Below are 21,889 nucleotides of genomic sequence, written 5' to 3'. Positions count from 1 at the left end.
CTTTGATAGTGTCAGATTGAGACATGCATTTACTTCCTGATTCTGGAAGAAAATTCATGAGGAGTTGGGTACCCAGTTACACTTCAGTACCGCGTACCATCAATGGATAGATGGACAGAGTGAGCGGATGATTTAGACGCTTGAGGACATGCTACCTGCATATGTTATGGATTTCGGGAGAAGTTGGGACACTTATTTTCCCTTGACTGAGTTTTCTTACAACAGCAGCTATCATTCGAGTATTCGTATGCCTCCCTTTAAGCTTCTTTATGGGAGAAAGTGTCGGACTCCCATTTGTTAGGGAGAGGTGGGGCAGCAAGTGATGGGTGGCACTGAGATAGTGTTGAAGACCAATGAGCAGATTCTGCAGGTCAGACAGAGGTTACTGATGGCCCAGAGCCGCAAGAATAGTTATGCAGATTGGCGATGATCCGAGTTGGAGTTCCAGGTCGGAGATTTTGTACTCCTAAAGGTATCCCCTTGGAAATGGGTGATCTGATTCAAGAAACGGGGAAAGCTGGGACCCCGATAGATCGGCCCTTTCAGGGTGACCGCCAGAGTGGGTAGGGTAGTGTACCGTTTAGAGCTACCTACGGAGTTGAGTCATATTCATAACACCTACCATGTGTCTCAGCTGAGGAAGTATGTAGCCGATACGACGAAAGGGGGACCACTAGAGGACATTCAGGTCGATGCGAGCCTGAATTACATTGAGAAACCGATTGCGATCACTGATCAAAAGGTGAAGGTTTTGAGGAACAAATAGGTACCTCTGGTTTAGGTCCAGTGGCAACATCGGATAGGGTCCGAGTTGATATGGGAGTCAGAGTCCGAGATTCGAGAGCAGTATCTAGAGTTATTTTCAGATCACGACTTCGAGGGCGAAGTCTGATTCTAGTGGGGGAGAATTGTAACATCCGGACTTCCAGGTATATTATTTGTTATTTATTTATTTATTTATTTATCTCTTCTGCTACTCGACGAGTCGGTGCTCCATGTCATCGAGTAGAGTCGCGATGTGCCACGTGGGGTTAATGACATACTCGACGAGTCCGAGAGCTGACTCGCCGAGTAGGCGCAGGGATAAGAAACCCTAAATCCCCAGGTTTGCGGCGTATTTAAAGGAACTTATAGCCTCATTTGCGACTACACTTCCCTAAGAGAAAACTCTAAACGGCCATTGACCTTAGAGAGAGTGTGTGTTTTGCTAATTTTGAGTGTTTGGTGAATCTTGTGAAAAAAATGGAAGAATTCCAAGCCAAGGGACAAGAAAGTGTTGCTAGATCCGAGTTTGTTTCCCTTCAGAGCTTCTGGGAAAGATATAAAGCTTTCACATTTCTCATTATTTTGAACTGATCTCATGATTTTGGGAATCTAGGGTTTCTCCACCTAAATATGAGGACCTTGAGTGTTTTATGCTCATTGAGAGGGTTGAACTTCATATCTAGACCATGTGAGGTCCCTGGAGTCCAAAAGTCCCTGCTTTATCTAACCATAATAGTGATCTTGAGTGAAAATCCATTTGTGAGGTGTGTTTTGGTATTTTAAGCTCCAAATGACATGCATGAACATAAAGCATGTGACTTCACATGATAGATGAGCCTTATGAGTATAGATCTAGAGTTTGGGAAGGTTCTCTATCTTGAAATTGACTAAATGATATAAGAGTCTAAATGGACTCACTGAGTCAAGGAGCCGACTCGACGAGTCAGATAGGGTTGTCCCGTTGGTTTTGATCGTGCAACAACTCGGCGAGTTGATGGGTCAACTCGGTGAGTTTAGCAGGGCTTTTGAGTGATTCTAAGGATGGAAAGTAAACTCGTCGACTCCCATAGGTGCACTCGATAAGTAGGGTCAACATGGACTGTTGAATCGAGTTCGACTTCTATTGACTTAGGGTTTGGTCAACCTTGTCTTTGGGAAACCATGGATGGGTAAAATGGTCTTTTTCCCACTTGAAGAGAGAGAGAGATAGAGAGAGATAGAGAGAGAGAGAGAGATAACTTAGTAAATGTGTGAGTTAAAGAGCTAATTAGATATAATTATCTTATGTGATTAGGCAGAGGCTAGATTTGGTGATTCGTGAGCGAGAAGTATTCATTCACTTAGCTTACTTACGAGGTGAGTCTTCTTACTATACTTACCAAGAGTGGTATCTGTATTTGATTGAGCAGTTTTATGTGTTTATATGTGTATTGTAATACTCTACATTATATCTTTGTGATTTATGTTGATTATTGTTGCTATGAGTTTACTAAGTTGGGACCGGAGGGTTCTATTGAGACACATTGACCGGATGGTCTAGAATGGCTAATGATTTTTGTATGTTATTTTGGGGAACTCACTAAGCTTTGTGCTTACCATGTTATGTGTTATGTGCTTCAGGTACTTTTGAGGATCATCGGAAGGCGCCGGCGTGATTGTGCACACACCGGAGACTATTTTATGATTTAGAGGATCCTGGAGTTTTATATATAGTTTTCTTTTGAATATGAGTTTTGATGAATTGACATTGTGGCATTTATGGTTTATTTATTGGAATCAATGTGTTTTTAAATTTAAAATTTTGGTCAAAAATTTTACGTCGTTACATTTGGGGCCCAACTTGCCCCGCTCCTAATAATCATTTCCTTGACCTGGCGGCAGAGAAGAAAACTGAACTAGATCTGGTATCCTCTCCATACACTATAAGCACTCTGCCACTAGGGTCTCGTATAGTCACCAACTTGCACTCGCAGTTGATCACTGCTCCAAAGCGGCTCAACAATCCATGCCTACGATGACACAGACATCAGCCATCGCGATCAGTACTAGGTCAATCGGAAACTCCACGCCAAAAATTGTTGGATTAGTGTCTAAGCACGTAACTATACTTGGTAACTACTTTACCCGGTTGTGCATGGTCCTTTTGGGTTGCCTTCACCAAAGCAACTTGACAGGGTGATTTATAAATAGAGAGATTAATATGGTTTATTAATGTATTATATGAATAATATATTAAAAGAGAAATCATATAAATAAATTAATATTAGACAAGACTTAATTAAGAAATTAATTTTATGGCTAAAAGACATTAATTTAATATCAGGGACTTAAACTGTCAAATGTGTGATAGTTGAGCATTGGGCTGAGGAACCTCTTGGACTAGGCATGGACGAAATTAGGATGTTTCCATCCATAATTTCGGCCATAATGGCCTTATTCCAGAACTTTCCTTGGATTGCTTAAGGCCTAAGCTATCCATTAGGGTTTAGACTGAAACCCTAGCAGCACTAGTATAAATAAGACCCTAAGGCGTCTAATTTTCGGCCACTTGATACCCTAGAAAGATCATAGCCGAAATTGTGCCTCTCACCTCTCTCTCTCATATCATCCTCTTTCTTGTGTGGTGTTTGTAAGCCATTAGAGGAGTGACATTTGTGACTCTAAGCTCTAAGACAAGAAGATTCAAGCTATTATTCAAGAGGTAATCATCTAGATCTGTCTTCTTATGTCAATTTTGAATCATGTATGTTGTATCTAGGGTTTGTAAGTCTTGGATCAATTACATGTACAATAGAGAAACCTAGATCCAAGCTTTAGGGTTTTCATGAACACATAGGATGTTATTTTATGTAAAACCCATCAGTGGTATCAGAGCCTTGTTAGGTTTCTTTTGTATTGATGCCTTGCTTGTTCATATTCTCTAAAATCGTTTTTCTGACTTTTGCCCGACTTGACTCGGCGAGTTAGTCCAACTCAGCAAGTCAGTCCAACTCGGCTAGTCCAATTAGTGACTCGGCATGTCAGAGCGTCTGACAGAGGGATTTTTGGGATTTCATGCTGTTTTGCTTAAGGATAATTGCCAAAATCATTTTTGACTAATAAAATCCGATTTGTATTGCTGTTTTATGATTATCCTTACCAAAACTAAAGATAATTACCAATTGTTTGAAGAATTAATTCCTTATTTGATAATATTCGATTATTTAAATTAATTGTTGAATTATCTTGTGAATAAAATGGATTAGGTCAAATTTATATAATCATTAAATTAAATGTTTAATTTTATATTATTTTCTATTTGATCCTATGTGTTTTGAAAAGTTCAAAACGTGCCCTCAAGTTTTGAATTTTAAATTTTTGCTTAAAAGTTTAATTTGAATTATTTAAATTTCAAACCCTAGAATTTTACGAGTTTAAAATTCAACATTATACTTTATAATATTATAAGATTAATATATATATATATATATATACATATATATATATATATATATATATATATATATATATATATATATATATATATATATATATATATATATATATATATATATGAAACTTAAATACAATCTTACCATTAGTAGGCCTCATATTAGTTTGTAATAACATTATAGGAGAAATTTATTTATAATGTTAAGGGTTATTATTTTTGGGTTGAAAGTAATAATATGATTTTAAGGATTCATATTAGTTTGTACAAGGTATATATGGGGGGTTAGAAAGAGATAACATTAATAGAAAATGTTAAGTTTGCTAAGGAGTTAAGGAGGAGAACCTAGGTGTAAATGTTATGAATCATGGGGATCAAAGTAAACCAAGGAGTAACATAAACTAATATAAAACTTAAAACCCTAGCCACTCACTAAGAGAGACTTCGATCATGCAAGAGGAAACGGCTCCAAGTTGATGAATTTTCGGAATTCCCGTTTTTGAAGACCTTGTAGTAGTGTTTGGACGATCCCCAGAGAACTAACTGTTGGATCATCATGAAATATGGAGTGCCTTCTTCCAAGGGATGTATCCAAGTTTTGACCGTTGGGATTTGAGTTTAAATATCAGGAGCTCGAGTTACAGATCCTCGATCATGGAAGAGGTTTTAGGGTTGTTGTCGAAATCGTTTTCGGTGTAAGGCTTGTATGGAGCTTTCAATCTCAAAAAAATAGGTATGATTTCTTCCTCATTGGTTGGAAAAGTCCTTTAAGACCTGGGGCGGATTTTTTACAGACTTGGAAGGTCTTAATTGAATTTGGGACCTAATGGGTTAAGTGGATTGAACCATAACCCTAGTTTTATCTTTCTAAAAAATCCACTGTTTTGTACCATTATTGTAAATATCATAACTAATTGTAGAGAAATGGGGTTTGGACGAAACTGAAGCCCAAAGTTTCATTTTTGAGTCTAATACATTTCATTAGTTTCGACCGAAATCCATAAATGTTTGTAGCTAGGGTAAAAACGACTATTTACCCAGACTGGTCCGGAATGATCTATTATGCAAGACAGTTTTGTAAAATTTTGTCATAAATCGTAGAAAATCGTATGATGGTGTGAAAGTACTACTTCTAAAGATAAGGACATGATCTATATTCATCTGATTTTGACAAACACGGAGATTAAGGTAGGCAAAACAGGTCCCAAATAAACCCTAATTTTTATGTAGAAATCTGGAAAATTTACCCATTAGTTATATTCATATCTAAGGAAATTTAATAACTAAAACCATCATGTGTGAGTAAGTTTCGAGTTGCTTTGAGGTTGATTTGTTTTTGGAGGTGAGTTCTTCACTACACTGTGTTGTGTTATATTCTTAGAAGGGTAAGAAGTGGTTTGCATGGGCTGAAGTTTTGGTTGTTGTCTTCGGGTTCGAAGTTTCGGTTCGGCTTCCGGTTGCCATGACAAGACTGTCTTAGGCGCAAAATTTTTGTTTGTGATTATCGGGTTGGTCATTTTGATATGAGTATAAATTAGAAGCGATTTTGAGGACGAAATCTAATTTAAGTAGGGGAGAGTTGTAACACCTTATTTTTTAAGTAATTTCAAATCCATCCCTGAAGTTTTAATTATGTCACTTTTGGTCCTTAGATTAGAATGAAGTGGCCATGGGATGCCCTAGTGGAAAAATGGTAATTTATGGAGTAGGAGTTGTACGTTCGGTATATATGTGAGTACGTTAAGCGTACTAGGGTGTGCCTAGTACGTTGAGTGTACGCATATGTATGCAGGTGTATGTTGGTTTGGGTGAAAACACAAATCCTTAGGGTTTGTAGAGTATTTAAGCATCTTACGGACCATTTCTCCCATTTGTTTCTAGCCTCCAGGTTCTTGGGTCGTTTTGGCGAAACCCTAATCTCCATAAGTGTGTGTTGTGAGCTAAGAAGTGATCCTTGTGTATTTAAAGAGTAAGAAGTTGCATCAAGAAGCTTGGGAACGTGAAGCAAGGCTTGGATCTAGAGTTTAGGCTTCCTTTTCTATCATCCAAATGTATAAGGTTCATACCTTTATGATTATTTTGCTAGATCTCTTATTGGGTTCTTTTATTCTTCTTTTTGGTCCCAAATGCTCCATTTTGAACATGACATGTTCCGGATGATTTGAGTTGTCCTCTCATACCCTTAGAGGGGTCCTTAATCAGAAAAATAAGGTTCCAATGGCTAGAAGTGTCTCATGCATTTGGTAGAAAGGTCTTAATGGATTAAGACCTTGTATTAAGAACTTTTGGATGTCTAAAATCATAAAGTTGGAGACTTGAGGACTCTATTGTGCATTTGGACCATGGATCTGTAATTTGGGCTTAAGTGCTTAAGTTATTTAGCCCATATTGGACTTTTGAATATGCGAGGGTACCCCCGCATAGGGATGAATACGCCTACTTGGTCAGCCTCCCCGTATCTTGGTCAATGCGAGGTCTCGTGTATGCTGAGCATACCTCTGGCATATGCCCCGCGTACGCGACTATTTTAGGCTCCTTTGCTTTGGGCTTTGGGTATTGGGCCATCTGTTTAGCTTTGATACATGGGCCCTAATGGACTATCTGGATAAGTGTACTTTTAGGCTAATTAGAGGATCGGGCCTTCGATAAGGCCCAATAAGGAGTTGGGCACAATTTGGAAAACTGGTCCAAGTGTGGGCGTTGAAGTAAATTAAGCCTTTTTGGATCAAGATTCAGGTTTGGCTTGCATTGGGTTGTGTTGGGCCGTCTTGGGTTTTATGGTTTGGGCTTTTGGCTTGTTGGATCTTCTTGAGTGAAGTGATGAAAGGAATTAGGCTTAATTTGGAAAATTGGACCATAATCGGACATAAGGAGTTTATTTTGATGTTGGGCCTTTTGTCATTAGTTGAGCCTTTGTGTTGGACCATGCTTGAGGATGGGTAAAAAGGTCTTTTACCCTGAATTGGACTCATAGTTTAAGTCAGTGGCTAGATGTTGATAGATTGTCATTTTGGTAACTTTTAGCGCACATGTGATGATGGATCTGTAGTCGGAGGTTGGTCATAGAATCAGTTGCTAATGGGGTGTTCTCTTGATGCTGGCGATTCGGGGATTTGGCAACAAGCAGCCAGAGATCGTCTGTGTATTCGGCAGTGCGAGGTGAGTTTTCCTCATTGTACTTATGGGTCGAAGGCACCAGGGTTGGCCCTCTGGATTGTCATCCTAGTTATCGTATGCTTGTATGTTGTTATGATCTGTTAGATCGGTATCCTGGTAGATAGGATGTTGTTATGTTGTTATGATCTGTTAGATCGGTATCCTGGTAGATAAGATGTTGCTATGTTGTTATGATCTGTTAGATCGGTATCCTAGTAGATATGATGATGCTATGTTTATTGATTTGTGCTTGCTTGTTGATTGATTATGTGGTTATGAGTTATGTATATGTCGACATGTATGTGTATCATCGGGTTGAGGTTATCCTACTTTGTGCAAAAGGCCAGCAGACCCAGTGTAACGACCATAAAATTTCAACCAATTTTAACTTTTCAAAAACAACCCATTTTCATAATGTTATTACAAAAAGGTTTTCAACAAAATTATTATCAGAGCCTTCCCAGAACCACATCATAAAACATAATCATGAGGAGCGGTCCGATCACACCTTTGCCTTGCCACGGTCTCCTGAAGAACCTGAAAAACATTAAACCACAACTGTAAGCCCGAAAGCTTAGTGAGATACCCCCAAAATACCAACCACATATACCATACACACATAACATGCCATATCATATCAGAACACAGAACAGCCATGCACTTCGGGTCTACTGTGTGACTGGTCCGCCGCACCGGCCAACAGTCCACCTGGTCCACCCTCCAAGTCTAGCCATATATATCGAGTCTGCAGTGTGATTGGTCCGCCTGCACTGGGCCTTCAATCCACCTTGTCCACTCTCTGAGTCTACAGTATGACTGGTCCGCCCGCACCGGGCCTTCAGTCGGCCTGATCCACTCACCGAGCCTCGGCACGTCTGGTCCGCCCTCTTGGGGCCTACAGCCTATCCGGACCGCTCGTTGGGCCTTCGGGACAACCGGTCTTCCCTGGGTATGTTGGCCTATAGCACAAAGGAGGACCCTCCTCAACCCAACCCTAGTCCAACAACCATGTGCACATAAACATTCAAGCATATAACAATTTACATTCAATCAACCAATCTAACAGATCACATAAAATACCATCCTCCTAACCATGATACCGACCTAACCGGTCACTAGCATAGCATCATCCTATATACCGGGATACCAACCTTAACCAGGTCTCTAACATAATACCATCCTAACTACCTAGATGTAAACATAGCAGAGCAATAACATGACAACAATACCCGGATCTCAGTCCGATAAAAGGGCCGGCCTTGGTGCCTTAGACCCTGTTGATATAGTGAGGATAACTCACCTTGCCACTGCCGAAACTCTGAACTGAAGGAGCAGATTCCCGAATCATCGACTCACCGAAAATCCCGAACTAGCCAACATAGCAAAAATAATCATTAGGCTAAGCACAATACCCTTCCAAGGGTAAATTGACCAATTTACCCTTAACTCAATCCGGCCCATGACTAAGGCCCACAATCAAAATATGAAAGGCCCATCACTAGATAAACTCTCAATCCCACTAATGGCCCAAAGACCAAAAGTCCGAAGCAAAGCCCAATATTGGCCCAATTTACTAAATTCGGCCCACCTCACCAAATGGGCCTAGATCCAAGGTCCATAATAATTAGTGAGTCCACAATACTCCATCCATAATGTCGAATCACGGCCCAAAATCCAATAGCCCAATAACAGCCCAATCTCCTAAGGCCCAAAATGAAAACCCAACAGAGGGAGTATGTTGGGCGTACCCTCCTTGGTATGCTGGGCGTACAACGCTGATTCGCAATTGGGATCGGGGCACTGAACCGCTACGCGGGGCGTACTCCTTTGTTACGCGGGGCGTAACCTCGCTGCTCAACAAGTCCACATAACTTCTTAATGGCTTAAGCTCTTAAGCCCAAACTTCAGATCCTTAGGCCAAATATGCCTAGGATTCATAAAGTCTCAAACTTTATTACTTGGGACATCCATAAAGCTCTTAATCCAAGGTCTTGATCCATTAAGACCTACTTATCTCACACAGGGAACAACCACAGCCCTTGGGACCTCATTTTTCTCACTCAAGACCTCTACTAAGGTCTGAAGGACAGATAATCTCGACCAACTCAAAACATGCATCAAGATGAGGACTTTTGGGACAAGAATGATGTTAAAACTTCACAACACATAGATCTATACAATATGATTGCCAAGCTAGAGACTTTTTACCTCAAAAGAGCCTCAGAATGTGATGTCTTTAAAGATTTACAAGCTCCAGCCACTCAAATCCTTCTTTGACAACTTCCTCTTTCTTCTTCTAGCCTCTCATTTGCCAAAACAAGCTTTCCAAGGCCAAACACACCCAACAATGGAGGTGGGACGGCTATCTAGGGTTTCTAAGGTTAAGAGAGTGCTTATAGAGGCTAGGGTAAAAACCATTATGTTCCTTATATAGTGGCTGACCCTAATTTTAGGGTTTCTGGATGATAGACGTACGCTGGGCGTACATCTAGTACGTTGGGCGTACGCTGAGGGGCCTCCGCGTTCCTTTCCTCCGCTACGCTAGGCGTACGTCCAGCTTACGCTGGGCGTACCCAGCCAAACACAAGTGCGCATGCAAGGTACCCTTTTGCCAAATTTTTCCCTTAAGGAACCATTGCTGCCCACATGTTAATTTACAACCTCTCCTACACCATAAGCCGTTCTTGCCAAACTCTAAATCCACATCAGGGACCGAAACGCCCTTACTCTTGCTCTCGGGAACCCAAAATTAGATATTTCAAGACCGGGGTGTTACGCCCAGGGCTGTCTGGATAAACCGTGGGCCCTACGAGGCGGTCCAGTCAGGCCGAAGGCCTAGGCGAGTGGTCAGGATAAGTTGTAGGTCGTGCGAGGCGGTCCAATCGTACTGAGGGCTTGGGGCGGTTCAGATAGGCTGTAGGCTCAGCGAGGCTGTCCAGTCATGTCGAAGGCTTAGGAGCGGTCCAGATAGGTTGTAAGCCCAACAAGGCGGTCTAGTCAGGTTGAAGGCTCAGTATATATATTGTTATTGATGGGTTTTGAGCATTCTAACACTTCCTAAGTTTACATGCAACCCTCATAACCTTGGATCTATGTTTGTCTAATTATCATGCAAAGTTGAATTCCAAGGTTATATTCCTATCTAGCATACATGGGGAACATTTTATAACTTGAATGAAAGATAGAATAACTTACCTTGTTGTTGATTATGATCCTTGAAACCTTGTGAGCCTAGCATCCCAAGTGTGATGCCTCAAATGATTCACACAACACCGAATGCAAAGGAGTAAACTTTGAGAGAATCTTACACTTGCAAAATCAGCTCTAGCCCTCTTGTTTCTTAGTGTAACCGATTTTGGTGGAGGAGATGGTCTTTATATAGTGTGACACATCTAGGGTTACACCATGTAAACCCTAATGTGTCATGGATCTTCATTTTCATGACCCATGGGTTTGTAACTCCCATGGAGCATCCTATGGGTTTAACCCAACTTGATAATCCATGGAGCCTCTTAGCCCACTATACAAGTTATGGATGATTTACATAATCAACCCATATATTTAATTAGTTATCTTTTGATCACTCAATTAATTCTTGATCAAACTAATTAAATAATACTATTAATATATTACAACTTATAATATATTAATAAACCACAAGTGTTATTTCTCTCATTTAGTCTATCCAATTGCATGGTGCCATTCAACCCAAATGGACCATGCCGGTTCTGGTCAAGTACATACCAGAAATAGTTATGGACTTAGACACCTTATCCAACAGTCTCCCACTTGGATAAGTCTAATAACTATAACTGCAAGTATGACTTCAGGAACCGATCAACAATCGTAGCTCTTTCAAGGTTTCTCGAAACTAAGAAGATGATGATACGCCATTTAAGATAAGTGATCATATAATCCTCTGTTCTAGATATCAGCCAGACAAATACATGGAACAATGTCTTACTTATTCTCCAACACCTTGTTTCCCGATTTCCGATTTGTTTGACAAAGAACTTAATTGAACACATCAACTTAGTTCTGACCGGGCTTGGTACAAAGGTCAAAGCAAAATCATCGAGGGGCCCAGATATCATCCTCTAATCCAAGAAGGAACAGATAAACTTCGACTCATATGTTTGTTCTATTACTCATTGAATTATACACAAGAACACGTTTTATAACATCGAGTTACCAATGCGTTTTCGTACAATCAATGCAAAACCAACTCATAAGTAACAAATCATATCTCTAGGTTTGAAGACTTATATGATATTACCGTCTCACGATCACTCGAGATAAATTCCATGAAGTGATTCGAGTGAGCGTGGGTTGAGTCCAATGCTCAGAACTTATGAACACTCATGATTGTTGTAGCCGTGTCCAACAACTTAGACCTCTGCAACCAATCATGACAGTCTTGATTCATACCTACTTCCGACATATGACCGACTATGGAGGTTCAAATAATATGATATACAAAACATAATTATTCTGGAAGTCAAAACATGCAAAAGAAATATAGTAAACGATCGACAAGAGATAGCAACACTTTACTCATAAATAAAACACCTTTTATTCATCATCTAATGTCAATTACACTTTACAAATTTCGAGGTTATCTAACTACTAAATCTAATATCATCCTTCAACCCTATGCTCTGAGCATGCTGGAGATGCTTAACCCGAGTCAGTCCCTTCGTGAGGGGATCTGCTGGATTCTCATCTGATGATACCCTCTTTGCCACGAGGAGTCCTTCTTTTATTCGATGTCTGATGAAATGGTATTTTATGTCGATGTGTTGGATCTCCCATGATCCCTTGGTTCCTTGGCTAAGGCAACAACACTTTCACTATCATAGAAAATTTCCATTGGCTCTTTAATAGTTGGTACAACTCCAAGGTCTCCAATGAAGCTCTTCAGCACAATCGCCTCCTTTGCTGCCTGACTCACTGCTATATACTCTGATTCGCAAGTTGAATCAGCCACTGTTTCTTGCTTGGAACTCTTCCAAGAAATTGCTCCTCTGTTTAAGGTAAAGACCCAGCCTGACTGAGAGCGGAAATTATCCCTATTAGTCTAAAAGCTAGCATCACTATACCCTACAGCTCTCAAGTCATCACTCCCACCGAGGGTAAGGACCCAGTCCTTAGTCCTCCATAGGTTTTTGAGGATATTCTTTACCGCAGTCCAGTGTGACTTGCCAGGGTTACCCTGATACCTGCTAACCATGCTCAAGGCAAAGGCTACATCAGGTCGAGTACATGTCATAGCATACATGATCGATCCTACGGCTGAAGCATAAGGTATACGACTCATTTCCGCTATCTTAGCCTTAGTACTAGGGCTTTGTGTCTTACTCAATCTGGCGTTACTCTGGATGGGTAACTCTCCTTTCTGGGAGTCCTGCATGCCGAATCTCTTTAGCACCTTATCCAAGTAAGCACTCTGACTAAGTCCAATTAGTCTTTTACTCCAGTCTCTCAAGATCCTTATCCCTAGAATATAGGCAGCTTCTCCTAGGTCCTTCATAGAGAAACACTTCCCAAGCCAGGACTTAACTTCCTGCAGAGTTGGGATGTCATTTCCTATGAGTAGTATGTCATCCACATACAATACCAAAAAGCCAACTATACTCCCACTAGCCTTGACATATACACAGGACTCATCTTCACTCCTAGAAAAGCCAAATTCTTTGACTTTATCATCAAAGCAAAGATTCCATCTGCGAGGTGCTTGCTTTAATCCATAAATGGATTTCTCAAGCTTACACACTCTATTAGGCTACTCTGTATTGAAAAAACCCTCTAGCTGATTCATGTAAACATCCTCAGCCAATTTTCCATTAAGGAAAGCGGTTTTGACATCCATTTGCCATATTTCATAGTCATGAAATGCGGCTATGGCTTACAGAACCCTAATAGACTTAATCTTGGCCACTGAAGAAAAGGTCACATCATAATCAACTCCTGGAGTTTGTGAGAAACCCTTTGCAACCAGTCGTGCCTTATAAGTGTGTACATTACCATCCATGTCGGTCTTCTTCTTGAAGATCCATTTGCACCCCACAGTCTTACGACCTGGTAGATTCTCAACCAAGTTCCAAACTTGATTGTCATACATGGACTGTATCTCGCTGTCCATTGCCTCTTTCCATTTGGCTGACTCAGGGCCTGCCATGGCTTCCACGTAACTGTTAGGTTCATCCAGACCTATCAATCTCTCATCACTGATAAGTGTATCACCTTCTGTAGTAATATGGAATCCATAGTAATGCTCAGGTGCATTCCTAACCCTTTTGGATCGCCTCAGAGGTACAGACTCGTCAATTGGCATAACAGGAGTTTCCTCCTCAAGTTGAGCGCTAGGGTTTGAAGTTCCTTCACCACTTGCCTCTTGAATTTCTTCAAGGTCAACTTGCCTCCCACTGTCTCTTTGGCTTATGAACTCTCTCTCTTGAAAGACAGCCCTCCTTGCTACAATGACCACAATTTCCCTAGGTTTGTAGAAGAGGTAACCAAAGGATTGTTGTGGGTAGCCGATGAAAATACACCTCTCGCTTCAAGTTTCGAGCTTATCATGACTCTCGCGTCTCACGAAATCCTCGCAACCCCAAATCTTGATGTGGTCTAGTTTGGGTACTTTACCAGTCCACATCTCATGAGGAGTTTTGGCAACTTTCTTTGTAGGGACCAGATTAAGGATATGGGCGGCAGACTCTAAGGCATACCCCCAAAATGAGATTGGTAGTGAAGCTCGACTCATCATGGAATGAACCATATCCAACAGGGTTCGATTACGCCCTCATCCACACCATTCAACTGCGGTGTCCTGGGAGGTGTCAATTGTGAGACAATCCCACATTCCCTAAGATAGTCGAGGAACTCTGAACTAAGATACTCACCACCTCGATCGGATCGAAGCATCTTAATGTTCCTGCCCAATTGATTATCGACTTCCTGTTTAAACTCTTTAAACCTTTCAAAAGTCTCTGACTTATGCTTGATTAAGTAGACAGATCTATATCTACTGTAATCATCAGTAAAAGTTAAATAATAATGATTAGCATCCCTAGTGGCATGTTTGAAGGGTCCACACACATCCGTGTGTACAAGATCCAACAAACCTTCACCGCTCTCACAAGAACCTTTGAAGGGTGACTTTGTTATTTTTCCAAGTAAGCATGATTCGCAACTATCATCTGACCTTAGGTCAAATGACTCCAAGACTCCATCCTTTTGGAGTTGGCCTATGCGTTTCTTGCTTATATGTCCAAGACGACAATGCCATAATGACGCTTTATCCAAGTTATCATCATTAACAGAATCAATACACAATACATTATTTCCTAAGTTATCAATGACAGATACAGTTTCATACACACCATCACAAGGTAATGCTTTGAAATAAAGAACATTATTAAAGAAAGCATTAATCAAACCAACTTCATTATCAAATGAAAAGGTAAAACCTTGTTTATACAATGCATGAAAGGAAATAATATGTCTTGCCATTTCAAGCGAATAACAACATTTACTCAAATCTAAATTAAACCCACTACTTAGCGATAAAGTATAAACTCCAATCTTGGTGACAAGTAAAGCTTTCTTATTCCCCATTATTAAGTTTATTCTTCCATGCTCCACATTCTCACTTCTTCTTAGTCCCTGCAAATCAGAACAGATATGAATACCACAACCGGTATCAAGGACCCAAGAGTTAGAATGGGGTGATTTATTAGATAAGATAATGTAAATACTTTCATGGTTGGGTTTAACTTTCCCATCCTTCACATCTTGTTGGTACTTTAGGCAGTTCCGCTTCCAATGAGACTTTTCATGACAATAGAAGCGGTCAGCCACTTTTGGGTCAGAAGAAGGAGTGACGAAACCTTTCTTGGTTCCACTTGAAGAAGAGCCATCAAGGGTCCTATCCTTGGTACCCTTTGAAGAGCACTTTCTCTTCTTCCCTCTGCCTTTCCCGATTGCCAAGACAGGGGCGGAGTTTGGAGTAGGAGTGTTAACAACCGACTTACCTTTAAGACCTATTTCTGTGGTATTGAGGAGTCCCTGAAGTTTGCTGAGTGTGACCTCTTCCTTATTCATGTGATATGTCATGCGGAATTGATCATAGCATGATGGTAAGGAGTGCAAAATGACATCTATTGCAAGCTCCTCAGGGAAGTTCACATTAAGCTTCAGCAATCGATCCACATACCTTTTCATTTTCTGCATGTGGCTCGTGACGAATTCCCTATCCTTCATCATGGCTGTTATCATGGAGAAAATGATTTCATACCTCACTTGTCGTGCACTTTGATGGTATCTTTCCATCAGATCTTGGTGCATTTCAAAAGTGTAGAAGTCCTCATAGGACTATTGGAGTTCCGCTGTCATGGAGGCCAACATGATGCATGCCACTTTTATAGCATCCCTTTCATGTGCTTGGAAGTTAGCGATCTCCTAGGGAGTTGCAGTGGTCTCATCAATCTCCTTATGCTCCTTCTCAAGGACATATTCTTTGTCCTCGTAGCGGGTAATCATCCTGATGTTTCTAATCCATTAATTGAAGTTGGATCCATCAAAAGTGACTTTCCCACACAAGCTCATAAGGGTAAAGGAGCCATTAGGATTAGAGCCAGAAGCAGCATTGTTTGAAGAACAAGATTAGTTTAGATATTAAGAGATTCCTTAATAAAACATCAAAATTTAATATTAAGGCTAGGATCCAATCACAATATATTATAACTTAGAAGAGGTATGTCGTAATCCAAGCTATAACATATTTGAAAGGTAGGTGAATGACGATTCACCAATTTCCACCATGAAAATGAAATATTGATATTAGGTTTTTAATTGGTTCTTAGAAATTCCTAGATTCTTTTAAGATTCAATGAACTTTTCAAAGGCATGTTTCAATCTCGAGTGTGCCCTCCAAGTTTTGTGACTGGGATACTAAGGATCACAAAACGAGGTGTGATGTAACCATGCAAATCACTTGATACCCTTAAAGTTTATCACTCAATCGATGTGCCGGTAAACCACACACGCTCCACCGATACTATGATAAACCTTAAGTCACCCTTTACCTACCTTGTTAAGTCCAAGTTAGTGTGTCGGTTAACCACACACGCTCCACCAACGACTTAAACAAAGTGTAAAGTGTAATTTCATGGATTAGCACCTTATTCACATTTTTCTTAAAGTTACTAAGATTGGGAATTTAATAAAATCATTTAGTTACTTTATAATATTCATCATACTTTTAATGAGAATTTATTAGTCATTGTCCTACCCATTCGGCTAACGACCCTCCACCGGTCAAGGAAGCGGTGGGTGAGAGTGGACACTCATTAAGTTGTCATTTTATAGGCAACAACCTTATACCCCCCTTATAGACCGACTTCGTGAATGAGGCGTACTAGCGGTAAGACGACTTGATGTTATACATACATATATATGTATATATATATATATATATATATATATATATATATATATATATTATTAACTTATAATATTATAAAGTATAAGGGTTGAATTTTAACTTTTAAAATTCTAAGGGTTGGAACTAAATTTTTAATCAAGACTTTACTTGTTCCAAAACTTGAGGGCAAGTTTTGTAAACTTTCAAAACTTTTCATTTCTTATAACTTATGAATTAATTGAGTAATAAAAATGAAGACTCTTCATTTTTTATAACTCTTGTGTTCTTTTAATGGCTTTAATAAAAGTGTGACTTTTGGTTTTCCATAACTTGAGGACATGTTATGGACTCCATTAAAACACATTATGATAATGAATTAAACTACCATGAAGGTTACAAGCAATTCCTATGATCATCTAATCTTCATAAGTTCAAGAACATTAATATGAACACTTTCAAGAATCAAAAATTACACTTTAAAACTTGTAATTTTGATAATTTCCATTGTAAATGGATTAGCATAAACATTACACATTCTAAAACACGTTTTAAGACACCAAAACAGTTTAGGGTAATGTTTGTAGTCCATTTCCAGCAACAAATGTCGAAATTCTGAAAACTGCAGCCTCTACTCGTCAAGTGCAAGAACATACACGACGAGTAGCTTGCATTTGATCATGGACTCGTCGAGGCCCCCCATGGACTCGGCGAGTTCATAAGAGCAGAAAATAGAAAAACGATTTTTTCAAGCAGTTTGCATAAAAAAAATCAACAAAAAAACCAGTCTCTGATACCACTGTTGGGCTTTGAGCATTCTAACACTTCCTAAGTGTACATGCAACCCTAATAACCTTGGATCTATATTTGTCTAATTATCATGAAAAGTTGAATTCCAAGGTTATATTCCTATCTAGCATACATGGGGAACATTTTTTAACTTGAATGAAAGATAGAATAACTTACCTTGTTGTTGGTTATGATCCTTGAAACCTTGTGATCCTAGCATCCCAAGTGTGATGCCTCAAATGTTTCACACAACATCAAATGCAAAGGAGTAAACTTTGATAGAATCTTTGTTGGGTCAAAAATATGGTTTATACTTTGCTTTTCTAGGAAAATATATTTTTATGTAATGTTGTATGTGTTTACGGTTTGTGTGTACGACCGTACACGTGTGTACGGCCGCACACCCTGTGTATGGTTGGAGGTCCATATAAATAGATGTAATGGGTAGAGGAGTGTATGGATAGAGAAGAGAGAGAAAGTTAGAGAGAAGAAGTGTGTGTGAGAGAGAATCTATTGTAAGGAGCATCACTCAATTTCATTAATACATCATAGATTATTCTTCTTCTTCTTCTCATTCTCTTCCACTTTGATCTGACATCATCCAATTGATTGGGATTCCGCACCATCAATTGGATCTAATTGATACACCAGCAATTTTGGGGACTTACAATTGGTATTAGAGCTTGGTTGTATCAATCAATTTTTTCAGATCTGGAACTTATTTGATCTTTATTTTGAAAAGATAACTGCGTTTTTGGATAGATCTCCAAAAAAATAAGGGGGGTTTCTTCTTTGCATTTTTCATAAAAATGAGTTTTTGATCGAGTTTTGGAGCAAAAAAAGGGTGGAAAACGTCGTTTTTTCGCGAATTTGTTGAAGGTGTGCGGCTTGCTCGGTGTGCGGCCAGGGTCCGAAGTTCGCATTGTGTACATTTAAAAAAAAATAAAGGAATTTTTTAGGCTCCCAAGATTCAAACTCGTGACCTCAAAGTCATCAAACACGCCTCTTACCAGTTGATCTACCAAGGAACTTGTTAAACATCTCGTTCCTTTTAAACTTAAGGTCTTCCCAGCACAAAATAAATCAAAAGAAATTCGGGGGTTGCAAGATTCGAACATAGGACATTTGATTCATCAAAACAAAACCTTAACCAACTCGTCTAGGAGGCTCCTTGTGTCACTCTTCCGAAATTTAAAATATAACTCGTCCTTTTCGCATCTAATTTCGCAAATTGACAAATTCACCCCAAAATTCAATTTCTTTTTATTTTTTAAAATCCTTTTTCAGCCCAAAAATTTTAGTTTTTATTTTTTGATTTTAGTTTTAACTTTTGACTTTTATTTTTGCCTTTTTGCTTAAAATTTTGTCTTTGACTTTTCAAGTTTGACCTTTGACTTTTCAAGTTTGACCTTTGACTTTTTTCATTTAACTTTCAAATTTTCAATTTTAGCTTTTCGGTTTGACTTTTAAGTTTGACTTTTTAAATTTGAATTTTATGGTTGACTTTCTCTTTTTGTTTTTAAGTCAAGGAGCAATTTAAAAAAAAAATTAAAAAAAAATGAGATCCACATCAATTCCGGTAAATGAAGTTTCATGTACTCTATCTTGTGTTAAAACTATTAAATTTTTACGAGAATCAATAGATCTAATCAAGAAAGAGAATGAGGACTTAAAATATGAAAGATACACCATTAGGTAAGAACAAAAAACCCTGAAAGCTCAATTAGAAGCCAAAATCAAGGATTTCCGAAAAACTACAAGAAGATTACAGCAATAAGTGTGAGAATTATGATCACATCAAAAGAAAACTTGCTATTGTGACTGAAGAACTTGACGCTTTGAAAATTAAGTGTGGAAAAACAGATGTTAGCTTCAAAAATTACACTGCGTCAAGTAAGACAGTCGAGTCCTTAGTAGAAAATCAATTTAGTTTTAAAGATAATCAAACCAAGGGCTTAGGGTATCATAGTGTGCCACCTCCTTTTAATCACAACTATAACCCACCCCTTGAGACCAATGAGGAAGAAATGTCTGCTCAGTATGGCCAAACCCCTACTCCAACTTCAGTTAAGACTAAACAATTAGGGCCAACTGAGGGTGTTGAGCTGAATGATACTAATCATTTTACTTCTTGTGCAGGTAAAGTAGTAGAGGATGAGAACAAGGAGAAAACTATTGAACAAACCAATGACTCCTTGAACTATGAATCTGTTGGTTCGAATTCAATTGCTTCTGATCAACTTACTGTTGAGAAGTACAGGCCACCAAATCAAGTGAAACAACCGACTTGTTGCAACTGTGCATGTGGGAAAAGCAAGGCATAGATACGCCACCAGGGGCAGGAAGAAACAACTCCACAATGAAGAAAAAGACATGTTTTCACTATGGAACACCTGGACACATTGCCAGAAATTGTCCTAATTGTGCATATGTTCCCTACTATGCACAAGCATGGCAAAACGCGCCAACAGGGAGATACTTCAAAAGAAACCCTCCGAGGTCACGTTCAGATAAAGGTGACTGGAACGCGCAGAAGGCCAAGAATCAAACCCACAAGGCCAAGACTCTGACTCCCAAGGTCAAGAAGGGAATGTCGGCCAAGAAGCCAAATCCAAAAGATGCTCCCGTGAAGCCAAAATCAAAGTCATCTCAACGGCCGACATCAAGATCAAAAGCAAGTAATCAGCCACCCATCGGATCGAAAAAGAAATGGGTCAAACCCAACTATAGATGGGTATCAAAGGTTCAATCTCCCAAATCTCCTAATGCTTCTAACGTTTCTTCATCTTCTGTTTGTGATAAACAGGATATGTCTTGGGAGAGAGTTCCTTGCACTGATGACAAAGGTCAACCCAGTTTCAAAATGGATTGGGTTCCAAAGACCAATTGATCCCGCTTTGTGTCGGAGCAGCTATTGAGACATATCATCAGACTTCGGTTTGTTGATAATGGCTGCTCTTGGCACATGATAGGGGACATCTCTCAACTGTACAACACTCAGAACTTTGTTTGAGAGTATGTGTCCTTTGCGGGAGAAAGGAAAGAAGGAAGGGATCACACATTGGGGTTTGTGCTTAACGAAGTGAAGAATTTTCGGATCTGTTATGAGATTATGTGTGCTGTTCTCAGACCTTCTGGATGCAAATTTAATCGGTGAGTTATTGTTTTGTGTTTTCTTCTCTATACTCCTGAGTTTATCTTACACTGATTCACTTAAAAGAAAAATTTTCACTTTCTTATAGTTTTTCGTTAGTAGGTACTGTTTGGGAAGTGATATCAACAAGTGATAACGGGCAATCTGAGTCTGTATAAAGTACCAAAGTTGAATTGTCTAGGCTCTGTGTTCGATGCGCTGGTAGGCACGAAGGATTTTAATGGAGATAACTAGGTGCAGATGAACTTAATGATTCTAGAGACTTGATAAATCTTGACCTACATAGTTCCGTTTAGTCTGACAATACGACGCTCGGATAGGTTGAGCAGGGAGATATACATGAGAATCCACCAGTCACATTAAGAAGACCCGTATCTAGAACTGTGGTTTAACTTTTCCTCGATGTATGGATTCTGTCCTTAATTCTGGTATTGACGGAGCGACTGGGGAATTCCGATAAAGTAGGTCTATAGAAAATTATTTTCTTTCTTTCTTACTGTTAGTCATATGTTGCCTCCTTTACGTGATTGGAAGAGATCCGACCTGGACTGCAACATATGTGAATCTATTTCTTTGCATATTATATCTATGAAATTCTTCTTATCTGTTAGCCATATGTTGTCTCCTTTGTATGATTAACAATCTGACCTGCTACACAGCATATGCAACCTACTACTTCTCAATCCCTCTAAAAACTATAATTAATAATAATCTAAATCTATCCTCTCTATGAATAATAGTCTGCTCACCTAAAGTAAAGAGTATCTTGAAAGTTCTTGATTATTGGGGTATGTCAGGAAGCGGGAAACACGTTCTAGTACAATTAAAAATGAACAATTATAGATTGTCTGTAGATCTCGCTGCTCAATTTAGGTGGACAACAATATCCTTGGTCGTCGTCAGATAAATGGTCCTTAGGAATTTTTATCTAGTAACTTAGGATCAATCTGTCCTGTCACTTTCACTGATAGCATTCCTAAAACTTCTCACAATTTTTCGTGCTTAAGTGGACCCCAATACCGGCGATCGACCAGATCTATTCATGAAGGGGAAGGTACTGACAAACGGATTAAGACTATCTAACAACTTTGATCCCATATATTTTTGTTTTTGTTAAATTTGTTCATAGTTTTCCTATATGCACAAATTTAGGGGGAGAATTAAAAAAAAATTA

The sequence above is a fragment of the Lactuca sativa genome, chromosome 1, assembly GCF_002870075.4.
Source record: "Lactuca sativa cultivar Salinas chromosome 1, Lsat_Salinas_v11, whole genome shotgun sequence".
Classification (NCBI taxonomy): domain Eukaryota; kingdom Viridiplantae; phylum Streptophyta; class Magnoliopsida; order Asterales; family Asteraceae; genus Lactuca; species Lactuca sativa.
The sequence above is the reverse complement of the archived record's forward strand: the minus strand, read 5'-3'. Positions refer to the sequence as shown.